The following is a 23,495-nucleotide window of genomic DNA, read 5'->3' on the forward strand; positions in this document are numbered from 1 at the left end:
GTCTGCCTGAAGACACTTGTGAATCTGTAAGGTACAGCTGACAGAAACAAAATTGGGCGCATATCTGCTCACTTTGCTGCAAATGTCGTTGGAATAGGGCAGCCTTTTGCTGCCCCTTCCACGTAAATGACTCTCTTCTCTCCCCCGCTTACCCTTCACGCTCTTCCCCCTCCAATCTCGTTCCTTGCATGATAAACACTGTTGAGGTTTGCTCCAGTCAATTCAATTTTTCCGCGTTCCACTGCTTGCACATCGTTACTGTTGGACTTGGAATAGAGCCTCGAGATCTAGGCTTGGGCGCGAGCTCTCTTTATATTTTTGGGTCAGAACATTGTATTTAATGCATATTTTTGTATATGCTATCACAAAATCAAGGACGCATAACACATGTATTTTCAATTAAAGGAACACTGCCTAGTAGCAGTTATGTATGAAAGTTTTGCCTCGGAAATGCCTAATGTTTTTATTTTTGCTCAACGATGTTCACAACTATGAAGGATGGTAATAGATTAAGTGGTTTGAAAAGGTTTTGCCTATATAAACTTCCCATCTCGGAATTCTTTAAACTTTTGGATGGGTGGCTGAATCAAGAGGCAGGCAGGCAGAGCAAAATTTTCGGGTTTTAGTAACCCAAGAAAGACCACAGTCTTTGAAAAAGCGACTCGATGAGAAGACTCAGTTTTTGTGAACTTGTGATAGCCAATCCTTTTGTTTCCTTTTACTGCACTGTGTGGTGGTGGAGAGCTGCTACGGCCAGGCACGAATACATCAGTTGTTTGCTTCGTGCTTAACCATTGTCGGTCACTAGTGCCTGCTGGCTTGCGGTTGTCAGCTTTGCAGGCAGCAGGCTGCTTTGTGGCTTGTAGGGGGGTTATCTGTTGCAGTGCAGCAGAAGTTTTCTTTTTACGTTTTTACTTTGCGAACGTTGGTTTAGTGCAAGCCGGTAATGAGACCCTGCTTTACCTTTTCTTGTGACTGCAGCACTACCCTGGGCCTGGGTGGGAGGAATGGGAGGAGGAGGTGATGCCTTGCCAACTCATCTATGTCGACAGACGCCAACGAAACTTTGGGAAACTCCTTTGAAGCGGGAAGGCGCGACAGCCGTCCCCTTCAGCACTTCGTGTGTACACAGTCAACCACGAAAGAGAAGGCCTGACAACTCAGCGAGCGGGTGGACTCTGATTCCGCAAAAAAACTGTCTACGTGCCTGCGGTGTGGTGATGGCAAGCGCAGAGGAGGAGTGAAGGAGGTTTGAAGAAGAAAAAAAGGAATGTGACCTCTCTCGTTCCACAAAGCGTGCGACGACAGTCTGGCAAACTAGTCCCACATCAACAGGAAGGAAGCACTCGGGCCTTGCGAGCTCGTGGGGGACAACGGCAGGAACGTTGCACTCACTGTGAAGCTGTCATGTGCCCCTTGTAATGGGGCTCCAAGCAGCTTCTTGATCTTTTCTTTTTTTTTTTTTTTTCTGTGCTGTTTGGTGTATATCATTTCCTCGCACATTGTCGTCAATTGTCATAGTTCAGTGTTGTTTTTGTGACACTAAGCGGTGCATCCTGCTGCTTTCAAAACGCTTGCTGTGAAGATGTGGCCGGCTGACATGTTAACACATTATTCTTTTCACTTCCCTTTCTTCCTTTCATAATTTGAGGTTTGAGTCGAGTTCCTTTTTTTTTCCAGGCAAACGTCTTAATGAAAGGGGGAGGGGGTGCTAAAATTGCCGTGCTTTGTAGCTTAGGCGAGTGATGTTTTGTCATTCCTGCAGCGTTGTTGTAGTGGCAGATGTGGCTCAGGCAAAGGTCATGCAGAAACTGTCTTCTTTGCGGACGCGAACTAGATGTGCTGCTAGTTGCTATATGTCTAGGCGTGCGTTTATTTTCCTCTCGGAGTGTCTTTCGATGTTCATATTGTTTCCGGTGCACCAGAATTCCAGACACACCTCGGGACAAATTGGGCGCTCGTGCGAGGTTGTAGTCTTGAAGTGCAGCTTTTTCTGTTTTGTTTTGCTTTTGGTGCCTAAGTGTGCTTGCAAGACAGGTTTAATGTGTAAAGTTAGTGTTGACCACAAGACTTCAATGTGGGTGCGCACCTGCATATAATCTGGGGTTAAACTTTTGATACTGTTGAAAAAAGCTGATTTGACGAGAAAAAAATCTCAGCTTTATAAATCACAGCTTCCTCTTACCTGTCGTGTTTTCCTGCACTTGTGGCTACTATTTCCTGTAAAAAGGACACTGCATCTTCATGCAGCAAATATATATATATATACATATATATGGCATAACATAATGTTTTTCACTCGCACTTGCATCATAAAACAAGTTTTTTAAAGTCATCAGCAAAATATTGTCCGTGTAAATTTACCATTAACAATATTTTCATGTTTTGCATTGTGGGCATTGATTCACCTGTTATCTCTTCATTTGCACAGCAGTTGACAAAGAATCCTCTCATATTGTCCCGTCCAGAGGGCTGATAATACTAATCTACTAGAGTGTGATTTTATGTCCGTGTTCTTTTTCCTTACCTTACAAACAGCATTTTTAGTGCTAGTGGGCTGGAGAAGCAAAATGGAAATCAGTGTATCTGTAGCTCCATATGTGCAATGCACACAGGTTACCGATAAAATTCAGAATTTCCACGTAAACGTAACCGTTGTCCGTCACAATCTACTACTCATGTGGCTATCTAGTGTTTTCAAGCACATTTTTTTGTGTCTCTCACACATTTGAATCTAAAAAAAATGCATGGGAGAGTTGAGCAACCTTTAAATTGATTTCATTTGCTCTGGAACATTCGCACATGTGCACACCAGCACACACACACACTGTTATTTAACTGTGTGGTGTCATGGCTACCAATGAGTGTAGAAAGTTAGCATGAAAGCAATCACGAGCGAATATTGGACAAGAGTAAAGCCAGCTACGTGACCGGGGCGGTGTTCACAGGAGGCTCCAGTCCGTTTTATCACTCACATCACAAAGTCGGGGAAATTAACTATTGGTGTTACTGAGAACACTTCAAGCATTTCTGCCTTGCCTATATACTGCAATCCAGAATTCATTTCATTTCCATCCTTGCTTCTCCTTTATTGAATTTTGCAGTACTTATTCTTTGCCCAGTATTTGCGATAAGTCTCTTGTAAACATGGCCGATTGGAGTAAAACTAGCAACTCGCTGGCTGCATGAGGTTTGAAAGTCTCCGTGTGAATGCAGCCTTTCATAAAAGAAAAAGAAAGGCAGCATTGGGCTCATGTTCCTGACTAGGAAGTGAGAAAGCAGCATTAATTATAACGATACATTGTTCCTCGCTTTCTATGTGGACTGGGCCAAGTTCTCGCTGGTAGTTCTCGGGCAAGCTAGGAGTGATGTCACTATATTTGCTAACATAGGAGCCTGGCTCTTGCACAAATTGGGCACTGTGACACGGTAACCAGAATATGGCAGTTAAACAAAGTGCCATGCAAGGCTTGTGTTTTATTCTCATACCAGTCAATGCACTCTGTGTTTCCTTTATTTCATTGCCAAAGGGATGGTGGAACTTTTGATTAGGCAAGTGCATGATGAGTGCAGTTTCTGCAAATTTTTCTTTTTACAGAATTGGCAGTTGTTGACTGGGGATCGCAGCTTTCGAAAGCATTTCATTGATAGCCTGTCAAGCCTCAAGCGGCATGCAGCATTGCCAAAGCTCTATGAATAGATATCCCTTCCATGATTACTCTCCCTAGTAGATAACCCTGAATTCTTATTTGATTGTTCTTTTATTACACAAGGTTTGAAGAAACTTTCACAGCGTTAATTTTTGTGCCGTTTATGTCAGCTTGTACAGCTTGTTTCTATTCTGGTCTGCCATTAGCTCGACTGAGAAGCACCCAAGAACACACACACACAGACACAATGCAGGTGCGTAGGAGAAACTGGTTCCTAAATGCTTTGAATATGCTTATCGGTGCATGATGAGAGGAGTGAACTAGCAGATGCGAACACCTAGCCTGATTTCAAGCAGACTTTGGAGTGGGTGCCTCCTCCTTCCCAGCACAAACATCTAAGTCAAGGAGTATGTCATATCTAGTGTATTTCTTTCTGTCCCGATGTTTAATCATGAGTACGTCCATCTATCTCTATTCTTTGTTTCTCTCCCTCTCTTTTGTGCATATTGACATGGTAAATAGCGCTGTAGATAGTTTTGTGTCGCGCCAACCAGAAAATGGCAGTCTGCCTCAGAGTCTCTCATACACATCGACACCTGATATTGGGTCACCGCACTTGATTGTGTAAATGACTTTTGCTGAGAGTTCTTTTTTGGGGGTCCAGATGTCACGTAATTCGTTGTTGTGTCTCACTATAACAGGTTTCCGTGTTTTGGTGCTAAGTTTTCATTGTCAGCTCGTCTTTGTCCCAAGAGTGTGCTTTCAAAAGGGGGCAGTGGCGCTTGCTTGCTGCGGAAAGCATGTGCACAGCGTGTGGGTGTTACACTTAAAACAAGAAAAGGTTAAAAGGTGATCCACATTTACAAGTGTGCCACGCCTGGGTCTGAGAAAGTCGGTGACGCTTACAGCACGCTAAAGTCCTAACGTTGCGAGTGTGTTGCCTTTATTTTTCGTAGCGCAGTTGTACACGACTGCAGATTTTCTGTTCTCTCATCAGAGTGTGTGTTACAACAGTATGCATTTTATTGTTGTGCAGAGTGTGAAAGTGCATTACGATGATCAGATATCCTGCGCAGGGCAATGTTCCACCTGCTTTCTAAAGTGGCTCCTTATCTGCACTTTCTATATGGCTCCTTATTTGCACTATTAACTGTTGTGTTTGTGAACTTACTGCCACCAACAACCACAGGCGGGTTGTTGGTGGCAGTAAGTTCATCCGAAGTTCATCGAGTTCACCCGAACTCGAAGACTATCGGCACATTGATAAGGGGGCAACATTACGCCGGTGCAGCCGTTGCACTCACTGCTATCTGGTTAATCACTGTGCTAGGTGGCAGCACATGTGCCTTGAGGTCAGCCTACCCCCCTTCTTTTTCGTTGCCGCACATTTTTTTACATTGTCCAGTGGTAACATACCAAGGCAAGGTTAGGACTCTGACTGCACTTCCCTTACTAGTATGTGCACAAAGCATGCTCTGCACATGACTTGCAACAATCTTTGGTGCCGTGGAAACCAGGGACAGTTTTGTTTCAAGGGTGTTGTACGGGTGATACATGCTTGCACAGAGCTTGCAATTCATTTTAGCCGTAGGCGATTGGCATTAAAGGTGTGCGAATCGTCAGAGATGCCAGGGGAGGAAGAAAGGAAGTCCATTCTACCACATATCTTCGTCTACTCTCCAAGGTAGACCCCAAAGTGTTTTACACATAGGGCAGCATTTCTACGGAGTGCACTATTTGCATACCAATCGCACCCAGGGATCATATATGCGCGTTTGTATATTGATTCAGCCTCGGGCAGCGGATTTAAATTCAGGCCCTCCGCGGTCACTTGAATCTACTGCTTTGCGCAGAGCTCAAGTGGTGTCAAAAGCCATCAGGCTTAGAGCGGGCTTAGCTAGTTGAAAGAGAGCATCAAGTCAGTGAGTGCGCATGTGCGCTTGGCTGGTGGCGTGCGTCATATCACTATTCTTCTTCACATGGGTGCGGCTGTGGCATTTTTTTGTACATCATCGCCTGCGTGATTGTCGATGTTGATCCATTTCGTACGGGCTTTTTTCTTGCGTACAGAAGACACGAACACACACATAAACACAGGGACACAATGCACGGTGTGTGTTCTCCATTCCTAGGGACTCTGGTCTCGCAAACACTTGTGCAGGGGTGGGGGGGTGACGTACGTAGTGAGTGGAAGAGAAATCGCTTCCCACTGCTGCGCGCATGATTCCTGTCGGCTGTCTGGCTCGGAAATGCTGCAGCACCTCCTACCCTTAACTGTTGTAAACTTTTCTCGTGAATAGTAGAGCTTAGAGCGCACTACGTACGCAGTGTTGAGCAGGCCTGAAATCAAACCGGGTCTGCAGATGATAAAAGGGTGCCATTGATATTGACCTTCCATTGTTCGTTTTGTTCTGTTGGCTCGTAAAGCCTACGTGTCTAGGTCAGAAAGTTTACTCGGTTTTGATTGTCTGCGGTCGTAACCACCCCACTCTAAGAATATTATTCTTGTGCTTGACAAAGGCCAAGATACAGTTGCAGAGCCTGTTTACTTCTTTTATTCATAGCATCTCCTTGCAAGTTTTGCCCTGTATTGTCTTGACAGCTTGTTCATTTTGTCCTCTACATTGTGAATGTTCTGTAGTAGTGCTGCACAGGAAATAAAACTTGGAACCATTTTTCGCGGCTGAGAACTTGCTCATTTGTCTTATTTTTGGGACACGCATTTCTGAAAAACTGCGGTAAAGCTTAGCCCCTAGCAGTCCGGAATTTCTACACACTTTGCGGCCTTTGCAGTATGAAAGTTTACTTTCTTGCCATTTATGGGCACTGCTAAGCAAACTGATAGCTGCGCAACAATAACACCAATAGGAGTTCATTTTTGGCTTCTGTTCATGTGACGCAGTCTTTTAGCCCTATTTGGGCAGCAAGTGGTACCGATTCTCCTCACTGCAGTCTTGAATTTTGGTGAAAAACACTGCTCCTTTTCTGCTCCTTGATTTGCACTCGCACTTGCCATTTGTTCCAATCAAAGGAAAAACACTGCCCCTTTCCTGCTCCTTGATTTGCACTCGCACTTGCCATTTGTTCCAATAAAATAAAAAACACTGCCCCCTTCCTGCTCCTTGTTTTGCGGTCGCTCTCGCCACTCGTTCCAATCAAAGCACTGTCTATCATCGGATGATGGCACAAAGTTATCGCTTTTGCCAAAGTCGTCAGTGCTTTTGCAAAAAGCTTGGGTGTCTTTACTGTCAAATGCACATGGCCTGAACATTGAGATGCTGTGGTTGCTGCAATGCCAAAACAGAGCACTCAGATGCGGCGAGTCCTGACACAATGAGAAGCTGCTCTCTCGCATAAAGAAAATAAAACTGGAAGAAATTAGTGTTGGACCACAACCCAAGAGAGGATGCCAGGTGGATAAGGAGAAAGGCATGCACATCTGAAAGAGCACGAGAGCGGGAAGGCTTGTGGGGCAGCTCAAACCAGAGCAACTATTTACAAGCGTCGGGAGGGGCCTGACTAGCAAGATGGTAAAGGTTGCGGTTAAGGTTCTGGCTTGCTCAGTGTTCATCTCTGGTTTCAAAAGTTTGACAAAACGTTTAGTTTTCAGAGGAAGGCTGACTAATGCCAAGCACTGAAGTATGTGGATGCACCAACCAGTGTAAAGAATAATCCTGTGGATAATAGTAGCTGCACAATTGCGGCTTTGGTAGGGTTAATTGCACAAAACAGGCTGTAGGTACTTATTTGCTCAATTTTTGCGGTGCATCATCTCCGTAAAGGGTTTCGTTTAAATTAACCTAAGCATAATGCCAAGTGGAGACAGCTATTCATCTACCACAACTCCCAAAACATTTGACCTGGCATGCCATGCTGCCTGGAAAAAATCCCAAATGGGTATTATTAACACTGGCGCCGAATATTTCAAACATTTTCTTCGAACCTTATCTGCCTTACCATGCACAATTACTGGCTCCTCTCTATAGCAGCTGAAATTTGTCATGTGCTATGTTCCAGAGCCTAAAAAATGCCTAACACAAAAATGATCAAGGTCATGACCTGCTTCCACGCACAATGTGTGCCCAGTGTACCTGCAATGTGCCAAGACATCAACCCTGCAGGAATGTGTCCCCATGGTATGGTCTGTCCCTATAGACTATATCAAGGAAGCTGATACTAGACCACCACTTTGTGACCTCTCCACACCGTACATTGAGCCTTCTGCCCTTGGCCCTAACACAACATGACTTGGATTTGGCTTCTGAAGCCTTTTCAGGAATGCAGTCTATTCATGAAGCGATCATGGTACATCACCAACGATCTGCTAGGACCATGCTTTGCACCGAAAACTAGATTGCTGTCTACTAGGCATCTGCTACCACATTCCACCCTTCAACCTTGGCCTGGGTGTTTTAAGGAAGACCACATCATCCACCATTCTATTTGTCCCTGGTAACTTCGCCGACCCTGCAGTATACAATTGCACCCTTTCCTTTGATTCCTACATTCTTCCTCATCCACTGCATCTTTACCAGCTGAATATGTGGCCCGAACGGGGAGGGCACCCATTGAACCTGGAGGCATCGAGCCAAGTCTTTATGATCACACAGGCCTTGCTTGACTGGCAGTTCGGTTGCAGTTATGTGGCAGCTGTAATTTTACTGGCCGATACTTGGTCATGTTGCTGCGAATGAGTGGGGAGCACGAGGCTTTGGCACTATTGTGGTGCCCATAATCATGTGCCCCACGTGAACATTTATGTGACCGTGTGTCCGAAGTGTCTGCGCAAGTTAGTGCAGATCCGTGCTCCCAACTAGTGCGCTCCATAGTGGTTCCAAATGCAAGCGTACTGTTGCATTCAGTAAAGCGAAATTTGCGAGGGATAAAAAAGTAACTCTTCCCCAAAACGAAAACTAACTTGGGTGTGCAATATGCATCTTTATCTCCTTCGTCTTTTCGTCAGCTGGTTGTTACGCAGCACCGCATGGCATCCACTCCAACTTTTCAACTTCCAGCACGCATGGAGCCTCTTTTGCTTGGTTTTGTAGGTGAGCAGTCCCTAACTCCCTCCATTTCACACCTTTAAAGCAATTATATTTTGCGCAGTCTACGCGAGCTGCCATGGATAATTGTACGACTGTATTTGCTGTATTCACGCCAGCAACCCACCATGTGCTGTCTGACCCCAGAAAAACAAAAAAAGGTTAAAAACGTTTTCACACTAGAATGTCACATAACCTCAACACTCCCTCTTCATGCCTTTGGAAGACACTGGACAGCTCTCCAGCTTTTACACTGTACTCGGGAACTGGGCAACTTCCACATACCGTGTCGATAGGAGCTGCAAAACAAATGTAAAACATCTCAGAAATGTTCTGCAGTTAAGTAGCCCACCGATTCTGGTATATAGATATCGCGGAAGTGTCCAGTTTTGTCTAATGCACGACATTGACTTTGAGCTCAAGCGTTACACAAGTGAATTCAGTGAACGGTTATGTGTGGTTATACACTGAACATTTCGGTACATACAATCTTTTATCACGATACCTCACAGATGTCTAAGACACCAGTTCATTTCTACATCTCAAAAGAAGAGAACACGGCTGAAGTTCTAAAGCTACGCTCTAGTGTTCTCACTGATGGTGTCTGTAACGCGAAAGCTCCCTGCAGGAAAGCCAATTGTCTCTGAAGATGATGATGAATGGTCGTGGGTGAAGGGAAAGAGAAAAACGCTTCAGTGGCCAGAATCGAACCTGGGTCCCTCGCGCAATGGAGCTGGTCTCTACCCGATTGCTCCATTTCGACATGGTCAAAACTCAGTCCAAACTCAGACTACAACCAAAGAATCTATGACGAGAAAGCTTCTCGTTCCACCATTCTTTTTTTTTTTTTTTTTTTTGCAGCCGCCTCCTTAACTATGCGACAATAACGTCAGAGGGGCAGAAATGTTATATTGTGCAATTGGAGACCTCTATTAACGCAAAGCTTTCGACATCTCACTGATGAGGTGCGTAACAAAAACGCGCTGCAGGAAAGCCAACTTTCTGTGACGATGATGATGATTGTGGGTGAAGTGTAAGAAAGTTCAAACTCTTTGACTACTCTACGGATGCACCGGAAAATACACATTGACGATGGAGATCGGAGGACTCCCAGGAAGAACCAAGTCTACCGCGAGTACTTCGCCACTGGGGGACATCAGTTCCAACGAGGTAAATGCTCTGTGACAAAGTTTTGAAGAAATTAAGGTTAGTAAACCACCCCCTCTACTATTGCGGTCTAACAAGGTGTGATCAAACGTTCCTCTTCATTTTTCCTGTCACCAAATAACGCAACGGGTCCCTGGTAACTGCCCTGTGCTGTCCACTGAACTTTGTTTTGGTATTTGTATTCAATTCTTGAAATTGGTTAATAAAAGCATAGATAAAATTTTTGTGTGCATTTCTTTTTTTAAGTTCTTGCCAACGTTCCAAACTCAGCGCGAAGCGAACGCATGAAACGCCGAAAGCCAAACGTTGAAGCGTTGTGTTCCTTAACGGTGAAAAAAACAGCACTTCAACAAGCACACATCAGTATTTTGAAAACTGATCCGTCTTTTTTGGCACAAGATGGTCCAGGAATTGTGGCTTGCCTTTTTCAAAATGGTAATAAATGCCAGCATTGTGGGGAGAAAAAAAAATTACCGAGTCGTGGGACACACCTTGCCCACATGCGGGCAACTTACATTCTGTAGAAAATTACGCGATCTTGACTTCTTTAAACCTGACCTGACTATATAGTATTAGGCATTCAGTTATGCTGAGCAAAACACGTGTTTGGGCGAGGCGATTCGTGTCGTGATTTGAAAATTGATGCATGAAAATGAGGCACAAAGTGCGATAGGACAGACGCAAACTCGCAACTGCTTAATTTTACCCACCGATCCGCCTGAAATGCTCCCGCACATTCACAAAAATATACTTTGAATTGTACCTAAAACTTGCCATGAATATCGCACAGTGTCAGCAACCACAGTCCGAAAATGGTATTTATTTTTGAACTGGAACAGGTACGATTCCCTGGCATAATCTCTTTGCGTGTGTAACATATGGGCGATAGCTCCCAGGTCGTGTGCAGAATAATTGTGTTTGTATGTTTCTTCTTTCTAAAAGTACGTAGCGCCATTTTACAATAATGTGGCAAATGTACGGGTATGCACCGGTCTTGTTGTCGCTTGCCCAGTTCATGTCGTTAACATATACCATATCTCCAACAAGGCACCCTTTGACATTCCTAAGACGTGGGACGACTGCACTCATCGGTAAGAAAAGTGCAGACTATCGAACAATGCTTTTGACACGTTTCACGCTCAAGCGGTGACCACGGCGATGATGTTTCATGGAACTAAACTAGCGCGCTATCCCGCAAAGGCCGCTGATTATTGCGTTCCTAGACGAATTCCGCGAGCAGATCAAAAAGTCGAGTGGATCGGGATCAGTGGACGCCATTGTACTAGCTAGCAGTGATGATGTTGATAACTTTATTTTGCCTAAAAGTGGGTGAAAGGAGGAAGGGGAAGTGGGAGCCTTCCTGAATTCCTCCCCCTCCGATGGCGGCCTGCAGCCCTTTCTAGTTCAGTCTAATAGAAAATACACTAGTTTTTCCTTTTCATGCATGTTGGACTCATTTCTCGGACATTTTCTTGGTGCCTGGAAACCCGGGGGGAATGAAGCCGCCGGTCTGAGCTGTGAGGTCGGCAGATCAAGAACCAAACGGTCTGAAAGCGGTGACTGTGTCAACCAGGTAGAGGCAACACAGCATACACAAGCTGAAAGAAAAAAGGACGGCTCGTAAGCTGCAAAACACAAGCTCATAAATTTAGCTAAGACGGGGCTGGATACTGCTGATGTTTTCTGAAAACCTTGGGTTCACTCGTAGAGTGGCTGCAGTCGAACAATGACGAGTTGCCAGTTGAATGCCGAGATGGAAGACGCTATAACCGACGAAGGGTTTTCGACAGAGTTTGAAGGAATGATGAGATACTAAGACGCTGAAAAAGGCATGCTGAGCCAGCATAAAGCCAAGGAGAAATCGCTATGGAGTGGTCAATGCCTGCCTAGATCGACAGCCCCAGCTCCTATGGTGGATTCTCACAGTGACGAGCGTCATCGACATGGAAGCTCCGTGAAGCTCCCGACCTTGCAGCTGCAAACCTTCAATGGCAAGTTGTGCCGCTGGTTGAGCTTTTGGGCACAGTTTAAGGCAGCCGTCCACGAAAACCTAAGCCTAATGAAGAGAAGTTACATCACCTTAGTCACTGCTTGGTGGGTCAGCTGCTGCATCCATTGCCGTGCTGCAACCGATGGAAGATTGTTATCCAGACGCCAAGGAAAGAATTGTCCAGGAACATTTGACACAGCTTCGATCACTTCCTTCAGTGGTGTCATCAAACGATGTCAGCGGGCTACTGCGACTGCTGGACCACGTTCAGTGTAATGTGCACCTACTCGCGACTTCCAAGGTTTCTTCCGTCACGTACCCTACTGCGACGACTGACGTGCTACTGAGAGCCTTGCCGTCAGACATCGTAGTTGCTTCCCACCGACAGGTAGCGGAAAGTTCTGTCACGAATTACAGGTGGTATGATATGGCCGATTCCTCGCACGGGAGGGGCGACAAACAACTCCCCCCTGCCTGCAAATCAGATGATGTTGTTCGGACCTGCTAATCGGCGATAGGTCCACGCCTGATTAGCCGCTGGCGTGAAGCACGAGTCGGGCACGGCATGGCTGTTTCTAAGAACATTTACTTCCATGACAAGCACAGGAAATACAGAACAGACCGACACTGACAGTAATACAGACAAAGTAAAACGAAGCTCACCAATGTGAGCTCAGGGGTTAGGCGACCGTAACATGAGAATATAAAGCAGACAATAGGCGGGTTTAGGGGGCTTCCCTCAACTACTAACAGAAGGCCCGCTAGACACACACACACAACACGGGACACTAAGAAAGGCGGATAAACAAGTCCAGGCCGTTTATGTGAAGGTCTGAAGAAGAGTGGAGAAAGAGGGGGGGGGGGTGGGATGCCTTAGCTCGGTTTGGTTGGTGGTCTCGCCGGGGAAGATGCGTCGGTCCGCCGGTCATCTGCGGTGGAGTCCCGTTGATCGGCGACGGAATTCGGGTACACCTGGGCCGCGCTCAGTCCCCTCCCCGAAGCCGTCGCTGTCGTCGCACTCGGGCCTACTCTGCAGCCCTCAGATCTGGCTGCGCTGCACTGCACTGCACCCCCGCTGCACCGAGCACAGTCTTTCGTACAGCGCGTCTTACCGAGAATCAGGCGGGTGGGACCGGTAGGACCTCCGTTGGCCGCGACACACTCGCCCCCCTCTTGCCGAAACACATGGCCCACTGACCCGTGGGCCGCAATGCCGGCAAAAACACTCCTGCTCCGCCGGCCTCCCCCCTCTGGCCCCAAATATGGCGAGCGAAAAAGAAAAGACAGCCAGGGAAGGACACAAATTTCGCGACAAGTTCACACAGGTCAAGCCTGAGAGACGGAGAGTCCTCCGTTGGTGGAGCATCTGTGTCACCAGCGTTTTTTGACGGTGAGCTTGAAGCGCTTTTGACCCACGTTATGATTGAAGTAGAGTGCAGAGAATGGAGTCGAATTGGCAGCAAAAAGCAACAAGCTCGTCCGAAAGCACAAGATGGAAAGGAATGTTTTGGCATGCCGCCAATAGCAACGTTATGCGACGGCAACATCAGTCATAAGGATCGAATGAAGAAGTTGGCAGCTGACAGACTATGCTTTCGGTGTACCTTGAAAGCGCATTTTTCCAAAGGGTGTCGTTGCAATGTTAAGTGCGGAAACTGCAACGGGTGACACTCGGTTTGTGATCCTTCCTGGCAGCGAAGAGGAACTGACGGAACAGATAACGCGAGGAAGTTGGATGCCTTCACTTGCCTGGATGCCTCCTTCACTCCAGCAATCTACCCATTCTAGACACGGAAATACTGCTGCAGACTTGTAGGCTCTGGATTCATGGAAGGCAGCAATGTGCGTACGTCTGTGGAATCGTGGATGGAAAGGTACGGGAGAATATGTCTCCCGTACCTTTGGTTTACAGGAGAGCTTGGGAGGACCAGCTTGCGACTCAACATCTTTGGGTGTCAGGGTACGCCAGCAACAAACGCCGTCTAATGGAAGGAAGTGATCGTCCGCAGTCTGCAAAGTGACGAACTGTTCTCTGTGGAAACCATCAAACTTCCTTTCATTTGCAAAGGCATCGTGCAAGTGCCAATAGAGAATGGCTTTGTTTTATCAGAGTCCTTCGAAAGCATTGAAGGACTCTGGTTTTATCTATCGAAGCTACCGGTCAGCCTATTGCAGCCAAGCTTCTTCAGCAGGCATGGCGGCGGCGCCTGGGATTCGCTTGCTGCATGGTAGCTGACATTCCCATGGAAAGTTATGGTGGGAGAGGTGCGTCGTCATCACATAAACTATTGCCTCAACTCGATTCGGTTGGATGTTTCAGGGGCCCTGTCCTTGTCAGCTCATTGGATGCGGAATCGAATATCTGCTTACTTCGAGTGAGCTCCACGTACGAACCGGTGGGCGAAGAGCTTGAACGATTTTGGAGTCTGGAAATTATGGGCATTTCTGATCAAAACCAGGAACAAGCTGACGGGGTGCGAACGTTATTGGCACAATTCGAGTGAAAACCTAACCTTCGTCAACGGCCGCTCTGAAGTCGCTCTACTTTGGAAAGTGAGCATTGGTCAACAGGAAGACAACCACTCACAAGCAGTCAAGAGGCTCAAATCTCTAGGGTTAAAGCTGTCCCGTAATCCAGAGTTTGCAGTGGAGTATGACACTACGATTAGAAATCACATGGACATGGGCCATGCAGAAAAGGTTCAACTTACAGGTAATTCCAACAACGTTTACGACATGCCGCATCATGCTGTAGCGAGTCGACCACAACAAAGGTGTGCGCCGTTTTCGACGCCTCTTCTCATCGGCCGGGGGCTACGTCCTTAAACGATCATTTGGAAAATGAACCGAAGCTTGTTTCAGATCTGATCAAGCTTCTGATCAGTTCCCGCTTGTATCGAGTAGCTATGATGGCCGACATTGAAAAGGCTTTTCTACAGGTCCGTGTTCGGGAAGAGGACATGGATGCTTTCACATTCCTCTGATTTAAAATGTTTCCGAAAAAATACGAACCCGAAGCTGAAATAGAAGAGTATAGGATGACCAGAGTCCCATTTGGCACAAAGGCTGGTCCGTTCCTGCTGTATGCCACGCTCCAATATCATTTGAAGGCAGTCAAAGGACCACGTGCGAGGACAGCTGATCTACTGCCGCAGTCATTCTACGTGGGTGAACTACTGTTGAGCACCGAAGGAAAGAGAGGCTGTTAACTTGTTTTATGAAGCGAACGACATCATTGAAGCTGCTGGCATTAAGTTACGGAAGTGCTTCCAGCTCTCGTACTTACGTAAGCTTTTCGTGGCGCAGGAAGGTTGCCTCTCTTCGGAAACTGTCAACTTAGTCTTCTGTGGAATCCAGACAAGGACCTCATAACAGTCACCATGAAGGCTATACAAGGAATGTCCGACATGAAAAGCGATTGCAAAAGGTATGTTCTTCATGGTATCCAGAATATTTGACCCTCTCGGTTTGCTTGTTCCGTTCCCGGTTGAAGCAAAATTCGTTTTCCAAGAGTTATGACTACGAGGCGTCGGCTGGGACGATGATTCGCCAAGTGATTTAGAGAAACAGTGGAAGAATTGGCGATATGAGTTGCGCCAGCTTGGAGGTATAACCGTTGAGAGGTGCGTTGTATTCGACCAACATCTCAAATCTTCATAGCTCCATGTTTTTTGCGACGCTAACCAACGCGCTTACGGGGCTTGTGCGTGCCTGAGCGTTGAGGATTCAAAAGGTCATTTTTCCAGCACATTAATGTTCTCCAAGTCAAGAATCGCACCACTGATGACTATGACTTTACCACGGCTCGAATTTATGGCAGTACTTCTTGGATCCAGGATCATCACCTTTCTAAAAGACTGCTTTTATGAATTGGTTGAGGTTAGCCAAATACTCTAGTGGACAGAATCTTCAATTACCCTCCATTGGTTGTGTGGACGTCCGGTCCAGTGGAACCAGTTTGTCAGAAATCGAGTCGCACAGGTTTCGAGTTGCACGGGCAAGACACAGTGGAGGCATCGCCCTGGAAATGATAACCCGGCCGATCGTCTTACACGGGGAACATTCCTCAACTACATGGCAACAGATTTATTGTGGTGGTCTGGGCTATTGTGGCTTGTAAAAGACAGTCATGACTGGCCGGCTGACACACAAAACTCCATTTTGTTCTCTAGTGAGGTTGACCTGGAAATTAAGAAAGAAGTGAAATGTTTGCATGTGGTGGTCTTAAAACCTATTCTTGAGTTGTCACGTTATAGCTGACTTGGTCGCGTTTTACGCGGTGTTTCGGTTTATAGCCAAGGTTAGAGGAGCTACCACTACGACGTTTACCCACCGCGGTGGCTCAGTGGCTAAGGCGTTGCGCTGCTGAGCACGAGGTCGCGGGTTCAATTCCCGGCCGCGGCGGCCGCTTTTCTGATGGAAGCGAAAAGCAAAGACGCCCGTGTGTACGAGATTTCGGCGCGCGTTAAAGATCCCCAGGGGGTCAAAATTAATCCGGAGTCCTCCGCTACGGCGCGCCTCATCGCCTGCGTTGCGTCAGTGCGTTAAACCAACGCCGCCTCTATAAACAGTGCCTAACGCGTGAGTGAAAAATGGCCAAACAGCCACTCTCCTGTTGCTCTCTCCTACCCTTCCCCGCTCCGTAGCCTTCCAGCGTGCTTTTGTGTCCGCCAGCCAGCGCCGCTTCTCGGAAACTATGCAAAATAGTGGAAAGTTTGTTTAGCGTTCCCGAGGCGGCGCTCCTACGCCTTCTTGTTTTTCATCATGCCTGTCTGTCTTGGTCTGTCACTGATAAAACTTCCTTTGTCACGAAGCAAAATCCCTGGCGCTGCAGCAGGCTGATGCCGGCTTTGCGCGCTTATCTACTCGGATCACAGGCCCTGAAATTTTCTGAGTGGGGCATCCCATCTCTATCCCCTCCGCATTTAGGTATTGTTTTAACCCCGCTGTTCGCACTCCGCATCGGTACGCACTTCTAAAATTGAGGACTGTACTGTACAAGCGCCCGGACAGCGTGGCGGGATCCCAGCTGCTTATCCTTTTGTTTCCTATAATTTTCTGAAGTTTAAAAGCACGTGATATTATTGGAAAGTAATCGTAGAAGTGAGCGCCTGAACAAAAAACGCGCACGCAAGTTTTTCTTCTCTAAATACCCCAGAAAAAAAATATCAGCAAAATAATGGCTGCCCCAGCAGAAAATATCGTTTTTCTGTTAGCTATATGTCTACCCGACAATCAGTATGTTCTTACACTGTTTCAGTTCGCCTCCGTCTTTATCTTTCGAAAAATGCAGCAAGTATGAAGCGAGCGACACGTTGAACGAGATCCCCCGTGCGCCACAGAACTAGCGCCGCGTCGCGGCTAAGATGTAAGCAAAACGGCCCTTGAAGCCCAACAGGTAAGCTGACAGACACACGTCGTAGAAGTGGGTGCAGCGTTCGCGACTCGGGAGCAGTGACGTAAGGCGAGATGTCCGCCGGAACGCGCCACATGGTGGATCAGTGCCTGAACTAAGCGTCCCTACCCTTCCCATTGAAAAGCGCGCGACGCGTCAGGCAATGTTAATACAGGCGGCGTTGGTTAAACCCTACAATCAATCAATCAACCACTACGACGTTTTCTACAATTACGGCTGACGAAATAACCACAGCAGAAGAGTACTGGATTAAGGCTGTGCAGGAGAAAGTTTCCGGCGAGGAAATTGCTCAAGTGAGGCTTGGATATCCCATTGAAAAACAGTCTAAAACATCAAAATTTGACCGCATGCTTGACTCGACCGGTTTTTTGCTTGTAAGAGGGAGGCTCCACAGTATAGAAGAGGCATCAGACGTGAAGCATCCGATTCTGCTACCTTCCCGACATCCATTTTCGGAGCTGGTGATCACAGATGCACATCGACGGACTTTGCATGGTGGTACAAATGACACGCTCGCCGAGCTGCGAGAGAGATATTGGGTTCCTAGAGGTAGACAACTATAGTCAAAAGAGTTGTCAACAGACGCACAATTTGTATGAGAACTGGTTTACGACCAGCCACAGCTCCTACCGCTCCTTTGCTTCCCGACATGAGTGTGTCGCTCCAACCCGTTTCAGGTTCTTGATATAGAATTTGCGGGACCGTTGTTTGTAAAGCAGGTAACTTCGTTTCCAAAGGCTTATGTGGCGCACTTTACGTACGCGGTAGCCAGGGCTGTGCATTTGGAGCTTGTTTCAAGTTTATCAACCGATATTCTTTTAGCCTTTCGATGATTCACTACACGATGTGATATACCGATCGTCATTTACACGGACAATGCTTAGACGTTCAGAAAGTCTGTGAAAGAAATTAGGGTGTGGGAAAATATACTGTTGGACAGATTGCTTTAGGAACACTAGCTGTTCCCACTGGCGGATCAAATGAAAATTTATAGTTGAAATAGCAGCGTGGTTGGGCGAATTTCGGGAAACAATGATAAGAACCTTCAAAGTGAGTCTTAGAAAAATACTCCCGAGAGACGAACACTCTTTTGAGGACTTAGAAACTATTATAAGTGAAGTTGAAAGTGCTGTGAGCTCTCGACCCTTAACCCACCTCGCAGCAACACCACAGGAATGTAATGTACTTACGCCTGCGCACTTGGAAACGACAACTTCTCTGCCTTTTTTCCCATTCTGCTACCTCACCTACTAGTGTGGTAGCACGTAGATGGAAGCACAGACAGAAGATGCCTGACCACTTGCGGAATCGGTAACGCAAAGAATACCTCTCATCTCGGCGCTCCGCCAACTCTTCGAACAACAGCCAGTCAAGCCCTGTACGCGTTGGTAACGTACCTGCACAAGAAGACAAGACTCCCAGGCATATGTGGAAGATGGGCAGAGTCTTGGAGGTGTACCCGGGTCGTGATAATGTGGTCAGAGCCTTTGTGGTCAACTTACCCACCGGAGCTAGCTGCTGTACCCAATGGAGCTTGTTGACTAAGTGCATGTTTTTTGCGAAGAGGGGAGAATGTTACGATTGTTGCATAGGAGAAGCATCTAGATGAAGATGACGAGGATCGGGGTCAGCGGACGCCATTGCACTGGCTAGTAGTTCCATTTCAGTCTAATGTAAAGTACAGTAATTATTCCTCTTCATCATGTTGGACTCATTTCTCGGACAACGTAAACGAGCAACCCACGCGAGGGCAGCATCCACACTAGGAGTGGTTCGTCCCTCCACCGCCAGGGGCCGACTGTGTTCGATCTCGGTTCGAATAGGCCTAACGTCATTTTCTGAGGTGAAAGTCAACAGCCACTACCCACAGCTCGAGGTACCATGACAATGACGTTGTTCCGCATGCCGTAAGGCTGTTAGCCGCAGGACGTCGCATTTTGAGGTTTCTCCCTGAATTCGTGAATTAGCCGGAAGCTTTGTCGGATCGGCTTTCATTTTTGTCACGTGCTTCGGGCTGACAAAGTGGGGCTATTCGATTTACATTATCGGACTCACCGCGGATAGTCCGTGGGTAGTCCGAGTCAAGGATTCCCCGAGCAGGGGTTTATGCAGAATTTCGATTTTGGGGGGGTGTCGGTGGGATGTTTGGGGTTTGGGGGGGGGGGGTGTATAAATCCCTAGGCAGGGTGCTTGTGGTTGTGGAATCTTTTTTTTTGGGGGGGGGGGTGTCGAAGTCTTTCTGGGGGGTGTTGGGGGGGGGGGGGTGTTAGGGGGGTGTGTATAAATCCCTGCCCCGAAGCCATAGGGATACATGGGAAAATCGAATGCTTACTGTTTGTCTGGGAGTTGAAGGTGAACATTTTGACAGACTTCTGCCTGGGAAGTTACTGAACTGAGATTTAATGTATTGGTTGGAGCATAATTACGTATTGGTTGGAGCATAATTAAATCTCAGTTCTCTGGGAGTCCGCGGTGAGTCCGGGACTGTAAATCGAAGACTCCAGTGACTGTGTGTTCTTTCGTCATTTGACGTTTTATGACGTTTACTGGCCCCACTTCTGAACTTCCCCTTTTTTCTTGCTTCTGAAGGTGCATAATTCTTGGTCGGCATTGAAAAAAAATGGGTCCAATCCACGCTGTGAAGGTGGTTGGACAGCAAAGCTTTAAACGACTTCCACAACAATTGCCCAAGCGACGTCACTTGAATTCACACACGTGGCTCTACATAGAGTGAAACCAGAGATTCTGCCAGCCGTTATCTGGAATTCGCGGGGCGGAGTCCCGAACGCAGCAGCGTCGGGCACGGCCGGGCTAGAGCGGCGGACGCCGCCGCTGTAGCCCGGCCGTCCATCAGCAGAAAACGGAGAGGGGCGTCTTTCGAAGCGTGAGACAGCGGAACCTAGCCATCCTGATGTGCTAGCTCGGTGCTACAGCACCGCGCGACACAAGCGCAGACACCGAAACAATTTGGCATGTGAGCTTAGCGATTCCCATTTATATCGCTTTAAACTAGTTATTTTAGAAAGTTTGAGAATTGCGAGAAAGCTGAGGGAACTTTTATAATCGCTTTTTATCAGATCCAGTTTCTCCTTTAGCATTTTGTAATACCTCTCAAAACACAACCGAATTGGTATTCACCAAATTACAAAACGGAATGCCATTCGTGGCAAGCAGTGCGCAAAAGGTAGCGTTTCTCTAGCGGCCAGATGCTTTTATGTGGTCTCTACATTTTGTTTTCCCGCCCTGCAAACCAATCCTTAACGTATCTTTGCCGTACGCCCACTTAATTCCGTCGGGTCCGGGTTAGCCAGCAGGTGCTGTAGAAATAGTTTATCAAGCTGTGCGAAGAAGCGAAGAAAGCGCGCAATGGACGCGAAGCAGCGCCAAAACAGGCCCAAACAAACTTTCGCTAAAGCAGAAGACGAAGCCGTCACGCCGACGCGTCCGCCGGTGCGAGCAGTCACCTGCGTGCGGGGAACGCTGGGTAATAGCGCCCTATCGGCGCGCCATCTACACTGTGCTCCGTGAGTGAAAAGCGCCCTCCCCATCCCCAGCCGTGTTGGGAATTTCTTGTCCCGCACGCCACGAAAGAACCGTTGGCAGGTAGAGGTAGAAAGCTTTGCTTTAAAACTAGACGAAATGCAACAGGTATGATAATGTAGGCCTGTTTTTTCTATACAACAACAATATGGCTTGTAGGCCACGCCTTCTCTGACATTGGCTCAGAAGACGTGACGTAATATAAACAGTTGGCGGGAACGTACACGTCACACATTGACAGCTTCAGCCTGCGTAAAAGTGACGTGATGTTACATAAAAGCTTGCACATGGCGGCTGCCATCGCCGTAAAGTAGGGCAAAAAAATTAACTGTCCTTTGGTAAGGATACGGGCTTGGCCCAGCCAGGATAGTAAATCCTCGGGCTAGGTCATTGGCCGCCTCGTAAGCCCAGTCCGCGCGGGACCATCTGATCAGTTTTCTTGACATCAGCGCCTATTACCTCCTCTCCCATCGGATCTATCCTCGGGCGGATAAATCTCTCACATTAGAGTAAAGTCACGTCTGGCGCCAACTCCAGACGGGAATCTTCCCCAATCCGGCCACCATGGCCTATATCCACCCCAACCTTTACCCAACCTTGGCGTGCCCCTTATGTGGCGCCCATGCCAACCTGGCTCACATTATGTGGGCATGCCCCCAGGACCCTTTTCTTAAATCCCCTCTGAGGAGAGGTGGGAGGCCTCGCTTCGCAGCCCCGACCCGGACCTACAGGTCCGCCTGGTCAAGAGGGCGAAAGAGGTCGCCGGAAGGCACCAGCCTACGGACACCACGGGACCACCAAACTAAGTTAAGGAGAAGACGTCCAGGAAGGGGCGGGCCTTCAGCCAGTTACTTGCCACCACCATTCGGTCTTCGATTCTCCTCGAGACACTTCCTCAAAATAAAGTTTATCTCTCTCTCTCTCACCGTCCTTCGGCGTCGAGAAATTCCCGTGAATTTGCAACATGCACATGCTGAATGGTTTAAAAACATTTTCTATAAAGGAATAATAGTTATGACTGTTTACAAGTCAGCCACATTGGAGCATAAAAATAGTGCTTTTTAACGTTCAGCAATAACATAGCAATTTGTTTGGCGCAACAGTAGCACAAGAGGACAGTACACACCTATTCATGAGGTTGATTAGGAGGTTTAACACGCCGATACTACACATGCGACGAGGCGCGTCGTAGCGGAGGGCTCCGGATTAATTTTGAGCACCTGGGGATTGTTAACAGGCTCCGAAATCTCGAACAAACGGGCGTTTTTGTTTCTCGCATCCATCAAAAACGTGGCCGCCACGGCCGGGAGTCGAACCCGCGTCCTTGGCCTTGGCAGCATAATGCCTTCGCCACTGAGCCTCCGCGGCGTCTATCCATTAGGAAAGACTCAACGCATTGCATTTGTCCACACTCCTCCTAGTAAGCTGGTAGGTCACATTATAGAATTAAAGAGGAAAATAAGAAAGAAAACTGACTGTTTTATTTATTACAGCGCTGGTTGCGTGTGATCTTGACGAATGAGTGAATCAGCGGCATCAGTAAACTCTGCCGTCATCAGCCGTAGGGTTTCACTGTTATTACCGTCATGGCCGTCCTTTTCCATGGTCGCGCGCCTGAATTTATAACATAGCAGCAGACGATGGCGTGGTGGCGGTGACGGCCGGGTAGGGGATAACGCAACAAAGCTTGCATTGAAGCAGGAGGCTCAGCTACGTTAGTCAAAGCTATTGAAAGAAATAAATAGATACGGGAAAAAAGATTGTGTGATGTTCTTTAGCTTCACACACGCCTATCGCTCGCTTTTGGATCACCGTTTCTCCATCGCCTTGTGGTGTTGACACAAATTCTAACCTTAAGAAATGGGTTTTTCTTGCCAGACTCAGCTGCTGTCCTTATTTTGATAATAAATGACAAGTGCTTTTATATCTTTTAAGCGCAATATCTCATAGCTTGGTAACGATCTTTTTAAGATAAATGTCAAATTACACTGAATGTCGCCAGAGTTACACGTGTACACGTTACCGACTGTTTACGTTTTGCCTACGTAATAAACTTGGGGAAATCGCAGATGTATAATTCACGAAGTCGAGAATAGGGTCCTATAGGGCGTTATGCCTAACGTCACATTTTGAGAACCAGCACCTACTGGAAGAAGTACTTGAAGAGTGCTTGTCCCTGTCGTCCTTCTTAACTCTCGTTGTCCAAGTCGCGCTCTATTTTTTCTATCGTAATGCACCAACTTGCCCAACAGCATTGTTTAATGAAGTACTCACTGTACGCCGAGCAGCATATACCGATTCACGCCGTAGACCCCAAACCAAACGGAGTGCATACCCAAAAACTGCCGCAGTTATTCGAGAAAATAGGGGCTTACCACATACTGGCAGTGTGGGATCGGCCAACCGAGGAATCGATCACTAGAAAGCTTCGCGTTCAACCACCGTCGTCGTTCGACGGAGGGGTGTATGATCATTTTATAATGGCACTTGTTTTGTGGTTCGTGCCGGCTTTATTTCTGATCATGCGCAGTTTATGGAATAGTACATGTGCGCGTTCGACAGAATGCAGCCCGTCGGAATTTCTAAGATGCCCTCTCAGCATACGCCACTATTATGCAGAGACGATCGATGGTGAGAGAGAAACGGGACTTCTAAACCCGCTTTTCTCGTCGACATTATTCTATAAACGC

The 23,495-nt window shown here is 47.3% G+C and overlaps 1 protein-coding gene across 1 annotated transcript in view; it reads left to right on the forward strand.

Moving 5' to 3' along the window:
* Positions 1-6,326, forward strand: part of LOC144179768 (uncharacterized) — a 567,716-nt gene extending 561,390 nt beyond the window's left edge. Inside the window, 1 exon segment of the mRNA XM_077708207.1 lies at positions 982-6,326. The gene's annotated coding sequence lies outside the window, so the exon portion shown is untranslated.
* Positions 6,327-23,495: the final 17,169 nt, after the last annotated feature.

The sequence above is a fragment of the Haemaphysalis longicornis genome, unplaced genomic scaffold (genome assembly GCF_048455015.1).
Source record: "Haemaphysalis longicornis isolate Haplotype H1 unplaced genomic scaffold, Haemaphysalis longicornis Haplotype H1 scaffold_4, whole genome shotgun sequence".
NCBI lineage: Eukaryota > Metazoa > Arthropoda > Arachnida > Ixodida > Ixodidae > Haemaphysalis > Haemaphysalis longicornis.